Below are 17,277 nucleotides of genomic sequence, written 5' to 3' on the forward strand. Positions count from 1 at the left end.
AAAAATATGAAAAAATTACTTGGAACTGTTGAACAATTTGATGAAATTAACATAAAATTAATCTAAAAATGGTTGAAAATCGCGACAGTAGGGGAAAGTCGACGAATGATAAAATCGTTGAAATTGCATAAAATTTAAAAAAAATCCCTTTAAAATTTCAACTCTAATTACTCATAAAAGTATTCAGAAACAGAGTCGCGATGTAAATTTTTTTCGAAAATTCCAAAAAATTGCTACAAAAATTGTATGAAAACGGAATTACACGAATACGATTTTTAGATGATTTCATTATAGTATTAATAAACGCAGCACGTGAACTCTCTTCAGTCTTCCTCGTTTGGAACCGAAATCAAAATTGAAAATCCGAAGAATCGGATTTCCCTCCCTTTACGTATAATATTCCATTAGGAGCAGATACGCGTACGCCCAGCATCGTATATCGTTTGTCGAAATATTGCATATTCGATAATGAAAAGGCGTATAATAATTTTGACAGAAACGGCGCGGCGGCGGCGGCTCATATTCGTTCTCTGTTTCTCTTTATCTTTGTTTTGTGATTCTCGTGCTCGTCGTCCTCATCCTCTGTATACCGCACACCGAAAGTTAAACGAGCCAGCAAAAACAAAGCGTGTTGCCGTTTATATTTTCTCTATACATATCTGGTACTCCTCCTTGGAAATCGTGTACTATGTATACTACAAAGCTAATTAATTTATCCTTTTTAGATATACGTACAGCAGAATCAACCCCTGTGTACTATAGCGAAGCTCGACGGTTCGGTAGTCGGCCTTTCGTTTGGCAAATTATCCTTAAAATACTTATTCGGCATAAAATTTTCGCCAACACGCCCTCGTCGTAATAATTTTCTATTTTATACGTTATTAAAGAAGAAGCTTTTATACGGCGATTTACGCTAAAACAACTTACACGCGTACAAGGCTCGTATAGTATACTCGTATATTATTGAATTTCGCAGGCTAATAATGTGTTTATTATAAACGTCGCGAGAGTAGTTTACCGCAGTAGGTTCGTATGTGAGGCTCGAGGCTATTAAAAGGAGGGTGATGAATAAAAAAAAGGCATAATTTTTCGCCAAAAATTCATACTCATTCGAGTAACACGCGTCCTTTCCCTTTCTATACGAGTAGGTACTCTAAACATCCTGTATTGTAAATTCACATCCTGATTGGAAATTACTCTCTATACCTTTTTTTTTTCACATTCTTCACCTTCGCATAGTTTTTTTTTTATTCTCGTTCTCATAACGAGCCATTTGTTATGTTATAAGTGGAAAGAAAAAAGATGTTATGAAAAAAATAGCACACCGAATACAGAATACACGTTTATAGGTAAATAATCATCGAGGCGGAAAATTTTTTCACAAAGTTTTATCTAAAGCCGCCTTGTTGTTTTACTGACTTGGCCGCCGAAAGCAAACGCGTTCGCGTATATATTTCAATAAATAATGCTCGCGTCGAATTAATTTCTAAATTAAATCTAATTACTATGTAAATATTATTCTCGAATTAATTGATAATCGTCCAGCAATAATGCTATAGAATAATGTTAACTGAACAGTTACTTAGGTATGTAGATGTACCATGAAAGTACTACATATTGGACTTGGAACTCGGTGGATCGCCTTGATTTATGGGATAGGGTTTTTTTGTTGTATTTTTTTTTTGTCTTTTGGACCCATCTTCCGACAAATAGCTAATCTTGGCGGATTAGATTTTAATAAATTTTAAATAGTTATGTAATGTAACGGTGGTGTCCTCGCAATGAAGAACTATGCGTGCGATACCGACTTTGGAAAGAAGAAATACGTGGCGAATTTTCATCGCCCTATTCAGACGATAAATTTCGAGATAATTTATGCTGGAATTTCATTATAAGATGTCACAAAGATAGTCTCGAATTTCGGATTTAAAAATTTGTATGTAGCCTGAAAACTTGAAACTTTTAGTTCGGCATATGACAACAGGAATAATTTCACCCCTCCCCCGATCAGGGTGACAACTTTTTTCTTGATGAGGACATCCTAAGGAACATTTTAAAGCAACTTTCCAGAAAAAAGTTGGCCTTACTGACGAAATGGCAGCCATTTTGATTGAGCAGGTCAGCTAAAACACTATTTCGCAACTTTTTAGTAAGTAATAAAGCAAAATTTTTAGGCAATTTTTGAAATAAAATTGAGAATTTGTGGCAATTTCTACTAAAAAAAAAGACAGATTTTGACAATTTCTGCCAAAAAAAAGACTTAAAAGCATTTGCTAAGAAACAACACTCTTCGCAAGGTGTCTAACGGTCATGAAAGTCATGAATTTTGCTCGAAACACACTTTAAATATTTAAAAAAGCCCACAAAAAAAAAAAAAAAATGATAAAAAAATCAGAAAAATGAAAAACTTGAAATACCTACCTTTGCTAACAAAATTTTTAAAAAATTCCTCGCAGTTTTGCTTGCTAAAAATTTAAAATTGTCAAAAAATCTTGCTTTTTCAAAATTTTCATTTTTTTAGAAAAATGACTGAAGGTTGTCGTTTGTTTGCAGAAAATTTCAAAAAGTACCATTTTATATCCAAAATTAGCTATTTCTCGTTTTTTTGACTAAAATTACCGAAAAGTATATTTTTTGCTAAAAACCCCACGAAATCCTGCTTTTTGCTAACATTGTCAAAGTCGGGCATTTTACTAAAAATTGACAAAACAACTCACTTTCTGGTGAAATTTCTAAAAAATTTCACTTTTTCACAAAAACTCCGAAAAGTCTGCCTTAAAAAAAAAAGTTGTCCAAAAGTCTTGCTTTTTTGCCAAGGAATTGCCAAAAGGCCGTTTCTTTTGCTGAAATTAACGAAGTCTGTTTTTACCAAAAATCCGCAAAAAGTCAGCCTTTTACAAAAAAAAATCGTCCAGAAGTCTTGATTTTTAGCCAGGAAATTTCCGAAAAGCCTTTTCTTTTGCTGAAATTATCAAAGTCTTTTTTACCGAAAAATTTGCCAAAAAGATCCCCGTTTTTTTACCAAAAGGTTGCGAAATGGTCTAACTTTTTAAAATTGAAAATCGGAACAATGCATTTGGCTATTTCTCTTTACATTGAAATTGTTTTTACAATTTCCAGTCATTCTGGAGCCTCCAGCGCGATTTTTCAATTTCTCCAGAATTTTGAATTTGCTCCAGAAGGCGTGAATATGAAGTTAGGCAACTAAAAAGCGAGTGGTATATTACACTCGACCTGTTTAACGAGTTTATCCACATTTCAGCCGATTTTGAGAGTGACACCTCAGAAGTGGTTTTTTGACCAGCTTTTTTCAAAATTAAAAAATCCAAAAAATCCAAAAAATCCAAAGTTTCCCGTTTGTGTGAAAATTTTTGAAATTCACACGAATCGCTGTATTTTGTCCAAAACTAACCCCCCAAATCCAAATTTCACCATTTCCAGCCATTCTGGAGCCTCCAGCGCGATTTTCAATTTCTCCAGAATTTTGAATTTGCTCCAGAAAGCGTGAACATGAAGTTGGGCAGCTAAAAATCGAGTGTTGTGTATTATACTCGACCTGTTTAACGAGTTTATCCACATTTGAGCCGATTTTGAGAGTGACACCTCAAAATGGCTTTTTGACCAGCTTTTTTCAAAATTAAAAAATCCAAAATATCAAAAGATAACCATTTGTGAGGAAATTTTTGAAATTTGTGCGAATCGCTGTATTTCTTCAAGAACTAACCCCCGGAGCGCAAATTCTACCATTTCCAGCCGTTTTGGAACGAGAAGTGACACCTCAAAAAACCACTCTTGTAGTGTCACTCTCAAAATCGGCTCAAATGTGGATAAATTCGTTAAACAGGTCGAGTGTAACAAACAACTCGATTTTTAGCTCCCCAACTTCATACTCACGCTTTCTGGAGCAAATTCAAAATTCTGGAGAAATTGAAAAATCGTGCTGAAGGCTCCAGAATGGCTGGAAATTGTGAAATTTGGATTTGGGAGTTAGTTTTGGACAAAATACAGCGATTCGCGAGAATTTCAAAAATTTCCAAACAACCGGGAAACTTTGGATTTTTTGGATTTTTTAATTTTGAAAAAAGCTGGTCACAAACCCACTCTTGAGGGGTCACTCCCAAAATCGGCTCAAATGTAGATAAACTCGTTATACAGGTCGAGTATGATACACAACTTGATTTTTAGCTACCCAACTGTATATTCACGCCTTCTGGAGCAAATTCAAAATTCTGGAGAAATTGAAAAATCACGCTGGAGGCTCCAGAATGACTGGAAATTGTGAAATTTGGATTTCGGTAATTAATATTGGTTTTGGGACTTATTTTGACCCTTTTTACTGATCAAGTACGTATTTTTTTTAAAAAAGCATAAACCGCCAAAAACAGTCAATTTTATATTTTCAAAAAAATCGCTAAAAATCGAAAAATGAACTTGGGCAGCTGAAAATTTGGTTTTGGGGGTTTTAGACTATGCTCTTTCCAAAAATCGCGGTCTCGTTCAAATCGGAGTGTGACACTTCAAGAGGTTCCCTTATAAGGTTACTTTTTTTTGGAAAAACTTTAATACGAACCCTAATAATGACCAATCATCGTGAAAAATACAGATTTCGAAAACGAATAAAATTGATACAAGTACAATATACTCAACCTCGCTAGAATTCTGTCTCAAATCGACTGCAACAGACACGAGTTTACAAAGGTGACATTTCTCTTTGCTTTTTTCCTCCACCAGCATCCGGATCTCAACCCATAATAATGGAAAAACTTATTGTGTAAACTGGCGATGAGGGTTTATTTGAAAAGCAACCATATTTATTTATTTTTTACTCTGGCATGGTCGGATCGTGACTAGTAATAACGACGATGTAAAAACTTTTTACATTTTTTTCCAAACTCTAAAGCTCTCGCATCTCGTTCTTATCGAAACGCCATTAATTTTAAAAATGTTAATTTATTCGTATTCGATTTACGCAGACAATCGCATTGCCACGATATGATACATCATTTGACGACCCGAAACACCCTTTTTTTTCTCATCAACTTTCTTTATAACTTGTGCAAGACGAGAGGACTTGGCAGGGTGAAAATTTCATTACACGTACGAAAATTTCCAGCATACGTCGAACGAAAATTGGATTGGGATACGTGGAAACTGGGGAGGGCTAATTCGATGTATTTTTACATCGAAAAATGAAATTTTCAAATAGTTTTAAAGCTCGTATATGAGATGAGTAAACGAAAAAAAAAACAAAAAAACAAGACGGAGACGAAAGCAGGGAACGAAACGAAGAAAAGAATGAGATAGGGCACGCCAATGGAGGAGGGAAAAAAACGAAGGAGGCGAATTTTCCGCATAATACGGTTTGTTGGCTTATATTATTTGATGTGAAATAGCTTTGTAAAAATGTGATTTATACGGAATATACCATATTTTAAAGAAAAACGGATATGTCTAGGCGGATACGTTGGTGTTCGAGTGTGTACAATACACACACGCGTCCGGGTAAAAGACATACGAGCTGCAGGAGGGTGGCAAAGGCCGACTGCCGTACAAGAAAATAGGGATAGTCTATTTAAAGGGCGAATGGAGATGAGTTAGTTGCATATATGAAGCTGTTTTCTTATTGTGTGGGGTAGATATGTAAGTAGATGTGTATATATTTTACTCTTGTACGAGCCCAATGAAATGAGAAAAGAGTTGCAGAAGACTTTCAAGAAAAAGAATCAGCGAGGGTGAAGAGGGAATGAAAATTTTTTACAACGAGAGCGCGACCCATATATCGTAAATAAGCAGAAAATAGGGTATGTTGCCAAATTGTTTTTTTTTCTTCTTCTTCATCTTTTTTCTCTCCTCTCTTTTATGATAAATAAAAAGGATAAGATGGTATGAATTCAACTTTGAAGTAGTCTTTTATGGTATACGACTACATACTAGATATAATACATCCAGCATATCCACGCCGTAGGGAGCGAAAGGTTATCGCCGAGATGTTTTCAGCCAGCAAAGGCAATTATTTTGCTAAATTTAATGGGCTGAATTATTGCCATTGTTATGGCAAAAATACATTTCGCAATTGCCTGCTTTCTGTGTTTACTGCAGCAATACGTATGTAATATACAATTTGCTCCTAAAAAAGTATCAAGTACGTACAATGGATATGATACATAAAACATAAGCAACCCTTTGCCTTTAATATTATTAATGAAACTCTCGAAATCGTACCGAAATCATAAGCTACATACAACGTTAGGGTGAATTTTATTTTATATTATATGCACTTGTGAAAAATGTAGTGTCCCCCCGCCCTCCTCTTAACCACCTAAAATAGTTGATTTTCATTGGAAATTTTAATCTAATTTACTTGGAGTTCCAACTGGCTCTGCCTTCAGCTGAAATTTTTAAAGATTTTATTTATTTATTTATTTAAAGATTTAAAAAGTGTGGTTTCATGCCACAAATTATTTAAAATTTGGAAGATTTTTTTGGAAAAAATGCTACAAGTTTCATATTATTCTCTAAGAATTGCCCTGAAGACTCGCTGTCTCATTGTCACTTTGTTGCCAAAAATGGCCAAAATTTTGCAAACATTTTCAACAATTTGCTTTACGCTATAAATTACCTAACATTTTCACTTTCAACAGAAATTACTACTAAAGCCTCACATTTTTTTCTGAAAATTATCGATTTTTGGAAAAGAATTCCAAAACGCTATTTTTATGATAAAAATTCTCACTTTTTTGAAAACAATTGAAAAAGGATCTCGTTTCTCCTCACATATTCGATAACTTGATTCAAGTCAAAAATTACCAAATAGGTATGTTTACTTTTCAGCAAAAGTTTCCAAAAAGACTCGCTTATTTGCTAAATATTGCTGTAGTAGAAATTTTCATTACCTAGTTGAAAAAGTTTTCAAAAAGTTATTTTTTATTCAAAATTCTCCTTGAGGTCTCGATTATTGTGAAAAGTTGCCAAAAAGTTGTACTTTTTTGCCAAGAACTGCCAAAAATTCCTTTTTTTAAAATTTTACTTTTTCACCACAAATTTCCAATAGACGTCACTTTTTTGCTTGATGCTTGAAATAGCTTAGAATAATTGAATTAAAATGAATTTTCACTTTTTAACCAAAAATTGCAGAAAAGTCCTGCCCTCTGCTGAAATTGGCACGATCTTACTCCTCGTCAAAATTTTAAAAAGTTCCACTTGTCTCAGTGGCTAAAAAGTCTCGTTTTTTCCAAAAAATTGCTTGAACATTTTGTTTTTTTAAACCAAAATTCTGAAGAATAAGGTTCACCTTTTACCAAAAGTCTCGCTCTTTTTTTCGAAAAATTGAAGAATACTATATCTCTTTGCTACAATTCTCAAAGTCTCACTAAAAATTTACAAAATAATCCAACTTTTTTGACAAACATTGCCTCGAAATGTCAGTTTTTCGCCAAAAAGCCCTATTTTGTTTTTTTTTTGTATCAAAATTTTTTGTGACTTTTTGGTGATTTTTCCAAACTTTATGATTACTCAAGTATCTTTTTGAAAAAAATTGAGTACGAGCCCTGTTTTTAATCATTTTGGACTTATGGTTCTAAACGAGGTGATTAATTTTGTTTGGGTGGGGGGAGAAGGTTTCATTTTGAGGCCACTTTTTCAAACTTTTCGATAACTCAAGTTACTTTTTTTGAAAAAAATTGAGTACGAGCCCTGTTTTTGGTTATTTTAAACTTTGGGTTCCAAACAAAAGAACTAACTAACAGAATTTTTTGCATTAAGTAATCTCAACCAATCTAAACTTAGTAAAAAAAGGTTCAAAACTGAAAAAATTGATAAAATGTAAAAATAGCTTAAATTGGCAGATGTTGAAAAAAGTACTACAAAAATTGAAAGAAAATACAAAAAAAAATGAAGGATTTATCCAAGTTGTTGGAAAATTTGCGATTTTGTGGTCAGCATTTTCAAGATCTTTGCCCCCACCCCCAAATTGTAAAATTATTTTGCTTCTGCACTGTACCCGAGTTCTATTTGTACATGAATGTTGATGATGTGAATTTTTAAAAATTTTGTTTTCTATACGTAATAAAAATGATCAAATTTGAATTTTTTAGCCTGAAAAATATGTATCTTTTTCCACAACAGTTGTTTTAAAAACACTTACAAAAGTGAGTTTAAAAAATTCCTCTGTAAGGTAGGTACGTATAACAACTTCAGAGGTCGGAAATAGAACATTGATTTTTAAATAGGTACCTCAATTGAGTGGTTACGACTTCTATGTACACGATATGAAATTGTTTTCATTTCTGAACATTGAAGTAAATTTTCTCAGTTTGGTTATTTACACACCCAATGAAACCCAAAAAAAAGAACAAAAAACAAATTATTATAACCGGATAGGTACTTGATATGCTCAAATATGGTTGAAAAACAATCACGTTGGGATGTAATAGTGAAGAGAGGAACGAGCAGAGGCAACGACGATTTGATTTTGTAGTAAGTATAATGCGATTTCGTATCTCGTTAGTATGTACGATAATTTCGGTGTAATTGTTTACGGAGGATATGGTTGGAAATTACACGTGTATAAGCTCCGGTAACGGTAAAATTTTCGATTACCATTTTTAGCTGGTGGGTGCCGGGTAACGAGGGCGGGTAATCCGATGAGAGGAAATTTTACGTAGGAATATTTTCACGCGCCAGATAACCGCGATATGCAATTGTTATAGAATTGATAGGATGGAATGTGGTATCCGGAAAAGACCTTTTTTTTTTAAGTGTAGACCGAGTATGTAATCGGATTTTAGTGCAGGTAGAAGTGCATTAATATTATATAAATGATGAGTAAAAATGCAGATGGAGAAGAGGAGCTTTTTGGATTTGAAAATTTATCAATTTTTTTTTTTGCTACGTCTCGTCGAAAGTTTATATGGAAATACGAGGTGAAGGAACAATGGGAAATTACTCTATTTTTTACTCGATTGGAAAAATATTTTGGCACTGAATTGAATAGATATGGTAGTGTGACTCGTGTGTATGAAAATGGTCTGCGCGACGCGACGCCGACGCCGACGGTAATTGCATCGCGTGTAGTACGCGATAGCGGAAATAATATATTATTATATTGTCTGAGTGTAATTGTCTCTGCCCATATAATTTTTTCGCACAAAGCGTCCGCTCGTCTGACAATGAATTTACCCAATTTGACGATTTTCGCTCGATATACTTCGCCTCATGTGTGTCTGTGTGACTATGCGAGAAAGATAGAGAGAAAATTGTGCAGGTAAAAGCACCTACTTATACGTAGTACGTAAGACATCGAAAAACGCCAGTTTAACGCGTCTGGTATTTTCCTGTATGAGAAGGATATTATGAATGTGTACCTAGACCTGCATTCGTGAAATGAATGACTCGTAATTAACGAGCACTTTCGGGCTAAAAAGTTTATTTACGATACGGTTGACGAAGCCGCATTTTTCGGCAATCTACGTCGTCGTGTCGGTCGCATTCTGCGAATTGATCTTAGAACCTATTGTTGAATCGGTGTTCCGTTCGATGGCGTGTGTTTACGATGGGCGAATTTTTTTTTTTGGCCATTTGCTCGAGTTAATTGGTGATAGCGTAGATGATGGAAAATGTCGAAGGCGAATTCGTACTTGTTTGGGGTCACGAACGAGTTCAAAGTTACTTGGGTGGTGTCTTATTTCCTTGCGTGGGATAGGCGATGGAGCTGTTTCGGAAAAGGTTTTTGACTGTTTGAGGAAATCAGTGTTGGTTTAAGTTGAGGAAGTGTGTGAATTTCGAATGATGGTTCGAGTTATTGACGTGATTTTAAAGAGAATCAGTTTCGATCATCTTGAATTTTTATTGATGAATTTGAAAACGACTACTTTTGCCACGTTCTCTTTTACTGAACTTGATTCGGTAGTGATTCAGTCGTTCTCGAATAATTTTTCGATTCTGACATAATCGTTCTCGAACAAATTCACAAATATCAGATGGCCTCACGTTGAGCAGCAAGACTCGAAATTTCTCCCCAACTAGCTGCATTGCCTTTTCATTGAAGGTTTCAAAACCCTGCTGGGTCGTTCCACGTCAATTTTACCAAGAAGTGGATGGGGGGGGGGGTCGGTGATTTTTTTGACATTTTTCCTATGGAAAGACCTTTGAAGAGATGACCAATTGCGCAAATCGCAACTCTCTGGCCCTTTTTTAAAGGTTGCTAGGGGGTGTCAAAGTTTTCAGTGAACTTGTAATAGCATCCATTTCAGCAAAGGATTACTCAATAACCGCGATACCTACCAAACATTAGCTCAAAAAGTTTCAAAACATAGTTTTACCGACTTTGCCGTGAAACGGAAAGTCAAGGTATTGTATTTTGTCATGAGTCATGATGGTTCAAGAATTGGGTGGGGGTGGGTTTTCTTGACGTTTTGGAGTGTGCTGATCACGATAAGACGTATGGCGCAAAACGAGATAAGTTTACATATATCAATATCTACTTTTGTAACGTTATGGCACCATTTAGTTGAACGTCGTTGTGGCACCAGGTAGCAAGTGAAGAAAACTTAGTCATTAACGCGAGCGTTTTTATGACAACGGTTTATTCATTAATAAAAACCAACTGGTGCCTCTATATTATATGTACATGAGTATAGAGTGATGATTAAGGGTATAAGCAACAGCGCCATCTAATCAAAACATTTTACAACGAATTTTTACAAAAGAATACATCGAAAACCAATGAGACCTGAAAATGGTGCCACAACGTCTGTTGACTATATAATTTTACCAGTATGTTAAAAGGGACTTTTAAATGTCGTTGTGGCACCATTACAAAAATTTGCCTAACGACCCCTGGCAGTGCCCTGATGACATTCCACACGATTTTAAATTAAATACGTTGTGGCACCATTTTTGATTTTCCGCTTGGTAGAGGGTATTTAACTCGGTCCAAAAAACGTAAGGATCCTCTGTATCCTTCACCAAACGGAAAACGTTCTCAGCCACATGTCGAATCAAAATTTCTAACGCTTTCGATTTTTTACGCGGAGAAAGACCGTTATTCAGCACGATTGCTGTTTGTAAACCACGAGCGGATAGTACTACCTTTATTTTACGCTTCCAGGTAACGAACCTGGTTCCCCGAAAAATCATCGACTGTAAAACGCGAGCGTCACCGGTTCCAAACATCGTTTCACCGTCGGATGAATCGCTACTCGAAGACTCGTTACCGGATAAATTAGACTTGTCGTCGTTACTTTCGTCGTCGTCGCTCGAAGGATCGTCGTCGCCGGGTGGAGAAGGTGGAGGAGGTGGAGGAGGCGGAGGACCAGACGGATCACCGGATGAAGGAGTAGAATTTACTGGAATCGCCGAATCGTCAGCAATACCAGGAGGAATCTGCAAGTCGCCGGAACCAGCAGAACTAGGACCAGCTACACTTTCAGAATCGCCTACGGACTCAGATACGTATTTAGAAGTCGCGGTATTTTTTACTTTACCCGACTTCGTTTTACTTTCGTTCGATTTATTTTCAGGAAAACCCAAAAATACGGAGCTCGATTTACGTTTACTTTCGTCGTCGTCTACGTCGTCGCTGTTTACCACTTTGCCTGACCGAAGATAGGACAAGACCGTCGACATCTACTACAATTCGTCGAACCAAATTCGAATACCACCAAACGCTGTAGCTACACAAGCCAACACAAACCAAAAACGTCGTCGGAGATTCCACACAGGAATACACGTCGAAATACGAAATACAGAGCTTTTGGAAAAACCACGCTCTGCTACCATGTACGGGAAATCAAACAACACATGTAACGAAGACCCTGACTACTCAAAATTAAATTCGTCGTATTACTCAAAAATCAAAACATCTTTTGAAGAATAGAAAATATTTATTTTCAGAATCGGTCGTTGACCCAGAAATGGTTCAACGAACCTACACGTAAATAAAAGCTTGAGCTATGAGCTCGAATAACATTAATGTACGATGACAAAAACAATATTGACGCGAAATTTAACAGGTTTTAACGAAAACAGATAATACACGAAAACATATTTAACAGCCAACAGTTTCAACGAAATTTTAAAATGTAAACAGCCAATAGTTTCTATTACGCGATTTTACAAAAACGATTTTATTTTTATTTATTTAAAAAAAATAAAAGTTATCGAATACTTATTGATACCGTTACGGTTATAAGACCAATTTTGCCAACAAAATTGGTAAATTTTGGTGTATTGGTAAATTTTGGTATATTGGTAAATTTTGGCAAATTTTGGGAAATTGGTAAATTGGTGAATTTTAGTAAATTGGTAAATGTGATCTGTCACGAGAAAACCAGGTTAGTGTCCAAAACGTAAATTTTACAGGATGGGCATTTGAAGTTTTGAATCTATGTGTTCGGCGATCTATGATTCGCAGGTCTGTGAAACTTGGACCACTTTTGGCCACAAGGGGTGCCAACATAACCTGACAATTTTTTTCAAAATCAGGGTTGCCAAAGGCCGATAATCGAAATTTCCCCAAATTGATTTTTTCGTTTTTTAAAATTTTGCGCCAAAAATTTCGCGAAAACTACTGAAAATGAATAATTAATATAAAATAAAGTTATTTATTGAGTTTTTCAATTTTTTCAAAAATTTTGTTCAAAGTGAAAAGAGTTGATTTTTCCAGCTTAAGCCTCATTCAAATTTCAATAAAATGGCACTAATCCTCCAAATGTGGGCCGATTGCCCTAAAAATTCGCATGTTGACTCCCCAGAACATACTTTTCAAGAAAATCGCAAAAAAAAGTTTTTTCAAACTTTTTTTGTAGTTGCTCTATTTTTTTAACCTTGAATTTAGGGTCAAAAGAATCGTTCGCGAACGTTTTAACCACCACAGGCGGATTCTGCACACTGAGTACTACCAATATCCATTAAAAACCAAATCGATTTTTTGGACACTAACCTGGTTTTCTCGTGACAGATCACAAATTTTGGTATATTGGTAAATTTTGGCAAATTGGTAAATTTTGGTAAATTGGTAAATTTTGGTAAATTGGTAAATTATGGTAAATTGGTAAATTATGGTAAATTGGTAAATTATGGTAAATTGGTAAATTTTGATAAATTGGTAAATTTTGATAAATTGGTAAATTTTGATAAATTGGTAAATTTTGGTAAATTGGTAAATTTTGTAAAATTGGTAAATTTTGGTAAATTGATAAATTTTGGTATATTGGTAAATTTTGGTAAATTTTGGTAATTGGTAAATTTGTAAATTTTGGTAAATTGGTAAATTTTTGTAGCAAAGTCGGTTAATCTTGCGAACTGCGCAAGATGTTTTTTATATTGTTCCTATTGAAAATATTACAAAATTCCATAGAGATATAAAATATAAATATTAAACGGGATCGGAAACTCGTGAAGCAAAAATTCTTCACCTCCAGAGAAATTCGACCAATCAGAGCCTTCACCTCCCGAGAAAAGCGTGGTCTACGCGATTTGGGATTGGTTGATTTTTTTGCTTCACTTTTTCCTGTACATTTTAAATGTAAGTGTCCGATCCAGTTTAATATCCATATCTATGATTAATTCGAGTGATATGGATGATATTTCAAGTTCACTGAAAACTTTGACACCCCCTAGCAACCTTTAAAAAAGGGCCAGAGAGTTGCGATTTGCGCCATTGGTCATCTCTTCAAAAGGTCTTTCCGCAGGAAAAATTTCAAAAAAATCGTCGACCCCCCCCTCACTTCTTTGTTGAATTGACGCGGAATGACCCTGCTATGTCTCATACTAAAATTGTCCTAGTCTAGATTTTTGCCAAAAATTGCAAAAAATCTCGCTCTCTGTCAAAATTGCCAAATGGTCTCGTTTTCTGCTCAAAATCGTGCCTTTTTTACAGAAAATTCCAAGAAATATCAATTTCTTCACAAAATTCAAGTAAGTACTTCAAAATTTTCGCTTTTGTGATAAAAATCCTCTAGTTACTGCCAACAGTTGAATTTTAATAGACGATTTCCGAGACACCCTGTATAGGGTGTAAGAAAGTAGGCCAGTAAATCTTTTTCAAATCAAATTTTCATGCTCGAGGAACATGATAACTGAGCAAGTACACGTGATATTTTTCTATCTACATTAAATTTTACTCAAATCAATTTCAAATAGTCGATCGAAATCACATTTCTAACATGCTTTTGCCAAATTCAAAAATTATATCTGCTTTTCATCAATCGTACATCATAGATCAAATGAAAAAATCAATTTAATTTCATATCCTTATTGAATACTTGAACCAACAAATACCATCTTATTTGAGATAGAAAGCAGAATAATTTATTCAGTCAGTCTTTCAAACTTGGTTCTCATTGTACAGTGTTTTAAGATGCGCGTAAGTTCCAGGTTTACAAATAGCGTGCCAAAATCTTGATCCGTTTGTTGCAAAATCCACCACAACAAAAATGAAAAAGACCGCGAGAAAATTGCGAGAAAATGTGAATACGAAAAAAGCCAGAGTGCGGAAAATCTACAGAACTTGAATTTTATAAAATTTGCCAACGGGGAGCACCAACTACAGAAACTGAAATGTTCAAGAGGTCAATGTATTTGATTAATACTGTGTCAACGATAGAAATCAGAAGGAAATGAAAAACCGAATCCGGAATAGACGCAGATTGGATGGTTGCATTTGAAATACCTTAACAGTCAACACCTAAGTAAATCATCACCCCAGAAATAATAAAAAAAAAATCTCAAAAAAGCTACAAAATGCATTGAACGTGATATGGGAAATGAAGAAGAAGCAGTCCAGTCTCAAATGGATAACATGCTACCTGCATATGGTGCAGATGAGGAAAAAAAAGTCTGGTTGAAAAGCAGAAGGCAAGGAAGCGTTGATGAATGTTTCAGTGGATTTGGAGTTACCACCGAGAACAAAAATTATTGTGGTATTTGTGTTGCACAATTCATCTATAGCTTACTTATACGAAATAGGATCAGACGACGACGTTCGCTCACAACTAAAGAAGATACACGTTCTATGCGGTATAACTTCACAGATCGTCAAATAGTAGGCATTAACGTTGAACAAAACGTATAGCAGAATCAGAAATGACAAAATGCCTTAAAGAACTACATTATGTGCTTGTAATTTTTCTCATCGTTGTATAGCAATGTGCAGTCTGAAAAGTGAAAAATACTTTTCTTCAATGTCGGAAGATTTGGCAGGTTTTACCATAAAATACAGTAATTCATCGACTAAGAAGAATTACTATATTGTATAGTAAAAGTTATCGAATTTCCAGACTGCATCCAAAATTGCATAATTTTCAGCATGTAAGAAGCGCTGAACATTTAATTTTTAGTAATATTATTTTTAGGTATCAAGTTCGACAAAAAAAAAATCACCTTTTTTCTCAATTAAGTATCAAGCTCAATTTCTAATTCAATTTTGTAACTAACTTATGATGATATTTAGCAATTTTTCATATTTTTGCTATTTTTAATAAACTTTGCTCTCTAATTTCACTAGTTTTTGTCATTTTAAACATTTTTTCGCTACAATTTGGGATTCTATCACTTTTCGACCAATTTTAAGCTATTTTCATGACAAATTTATCAATTTCAAAATACTCGATTCATGACTGATGGGAATTAAAAGCTGAACTTTCGAGCAGAAATGGGATCGCATAGAAATCACCACCACTCAAATTATTTTTTCCCTTTCGACCATCTTCATGAACTAGTCAACTCAAGTGAGAAAATGATCACCCATTTTTCGTTTTTCCCCTACCTACTTCATTTATCCAAAAATTCCTCAGTTTTGCGTCAGGATTTTTCTGTAAGTAGGTAATCCTATTTTGCAAAAAAGAATTCGCCACACGTCTTCTAGAAAGAATAAATAAAAATAGATGACAAATTTTCGCTTACCTGTATCAGAATTCTTCTTATCAATAAAAAATGTTTTTCGATACCCCAACTGATGTTGAAGCCCTTCTATGGCCCTATAAATTCGAGAAAAAAAAATAGAACATTGAAGTCTGTACGAAGATGTGCGAGACTTATTGGAATTTTTTTCAAAAACCCCAACGCTTTAGCTACTCGTATTATGCTGAAAAACGATTTTTTTTTCATTTTTGAAAAAGCAGAACTTCCGACAAATTTGTCGCGAAAACGAGGTATTGAAATTTTTGAAAAACAGTTAAACTTTTTCAAGTTGTGTCAACAAATTGAGCTAACAAAGCGAGAATTTTTGACAATTTCAGCAAAAAACTGGAAATAATGGTAGATATATTATACTTAGGTAATTTATTGGCAAATATGATTTTTCGCAATTCTTGTGAAAAACCCGAAACTTTTGGACAATTGGGGGGGGGGGGGGATGAGATTTTTGGATTTTTCTGCAAAAAAAAAAAAACGTCAACCTTTGGCAATTTTTTTACAAAAGCGAAAATGTTTGCCAATTATTTTTGAAAAAGGTGGAGTTTTTAGAAATTGTCAAAAAACAAGATATTGACAATTTTAGCAAAACGCGAGACTTTTCAGTGACTAGATTGGGGGATAAACCGGTATATTTGTTTTGGTAAAAAAACAGAGACTTCTGGGTAATTTTTTGAAAAAAGGTGCTTTTTTCAGCAATGTTGCCAAAAAGCGAAAATCTTTGTAAAATTTTTTGGCAAACAGCAAGAATTTGACAATTACACCTAAAAGCAGGACTTCCTGGTAAATTATTGGGGAAAGTATACTTCTCTCCAATTTCTGTCTTTGGAGAAAAAAAATCGCAAATTTTTTTTTCACAGAATAAGAGCCACCCTAGTACACGTGTTGGTCATGACGTCATGAGTGGGGATGAGGGAGTGATGGTTAAAATTGGCTTGCGAATTGATTTTACTTAAATAAGCCTTAAATTGGGCCAGAGGTGTTGGAACCAGACATTTAGTCCGGCATATGACAATAGGAGTAATTGCATCCCCCCGCCGATCCTCCGGGACAACTTTTTTCTGAAAGGGGACATCCTAAGGAACATTTTAAAGCAAACTTGCCAAAAAAAAAGTTGGCCTTACTTACAAAATGGCGGCCATTTTGATTGACAGGTCAGCCGAAATCGCAGATTTTGCGTTTTAACATAGGACCTGCACGAACTTTTTCAAACTCTACAAAGGTAGATCGAAAGATCATGCAAAAATTTATCACCTGTCAAAATTTCAAATCCTAAAGTGCGTTTTTTGATTTTTGGTGAATTTTTGAAAATCGAATTTAGGCCAAAAATGAGGGAAAAAATCAAAATTTTACCAAATTGACCGA

The sequence above is a fragment of the Planococcus citri genome, chromosome 5 (genome assembly GCF_950023065.1).
Source record: "Planococcus citri chromosome 5, ihPlaCitr1.1, whole genome shotgun sequence".
In the NCBI taxonomy this organism is placed as follows: domain Eukaryota; kingdom Metazoa; phylum Arthropoda; class Insecta; order Hemiptera; family Pseudococcidae; genus Planococcus; species Planococcus citri.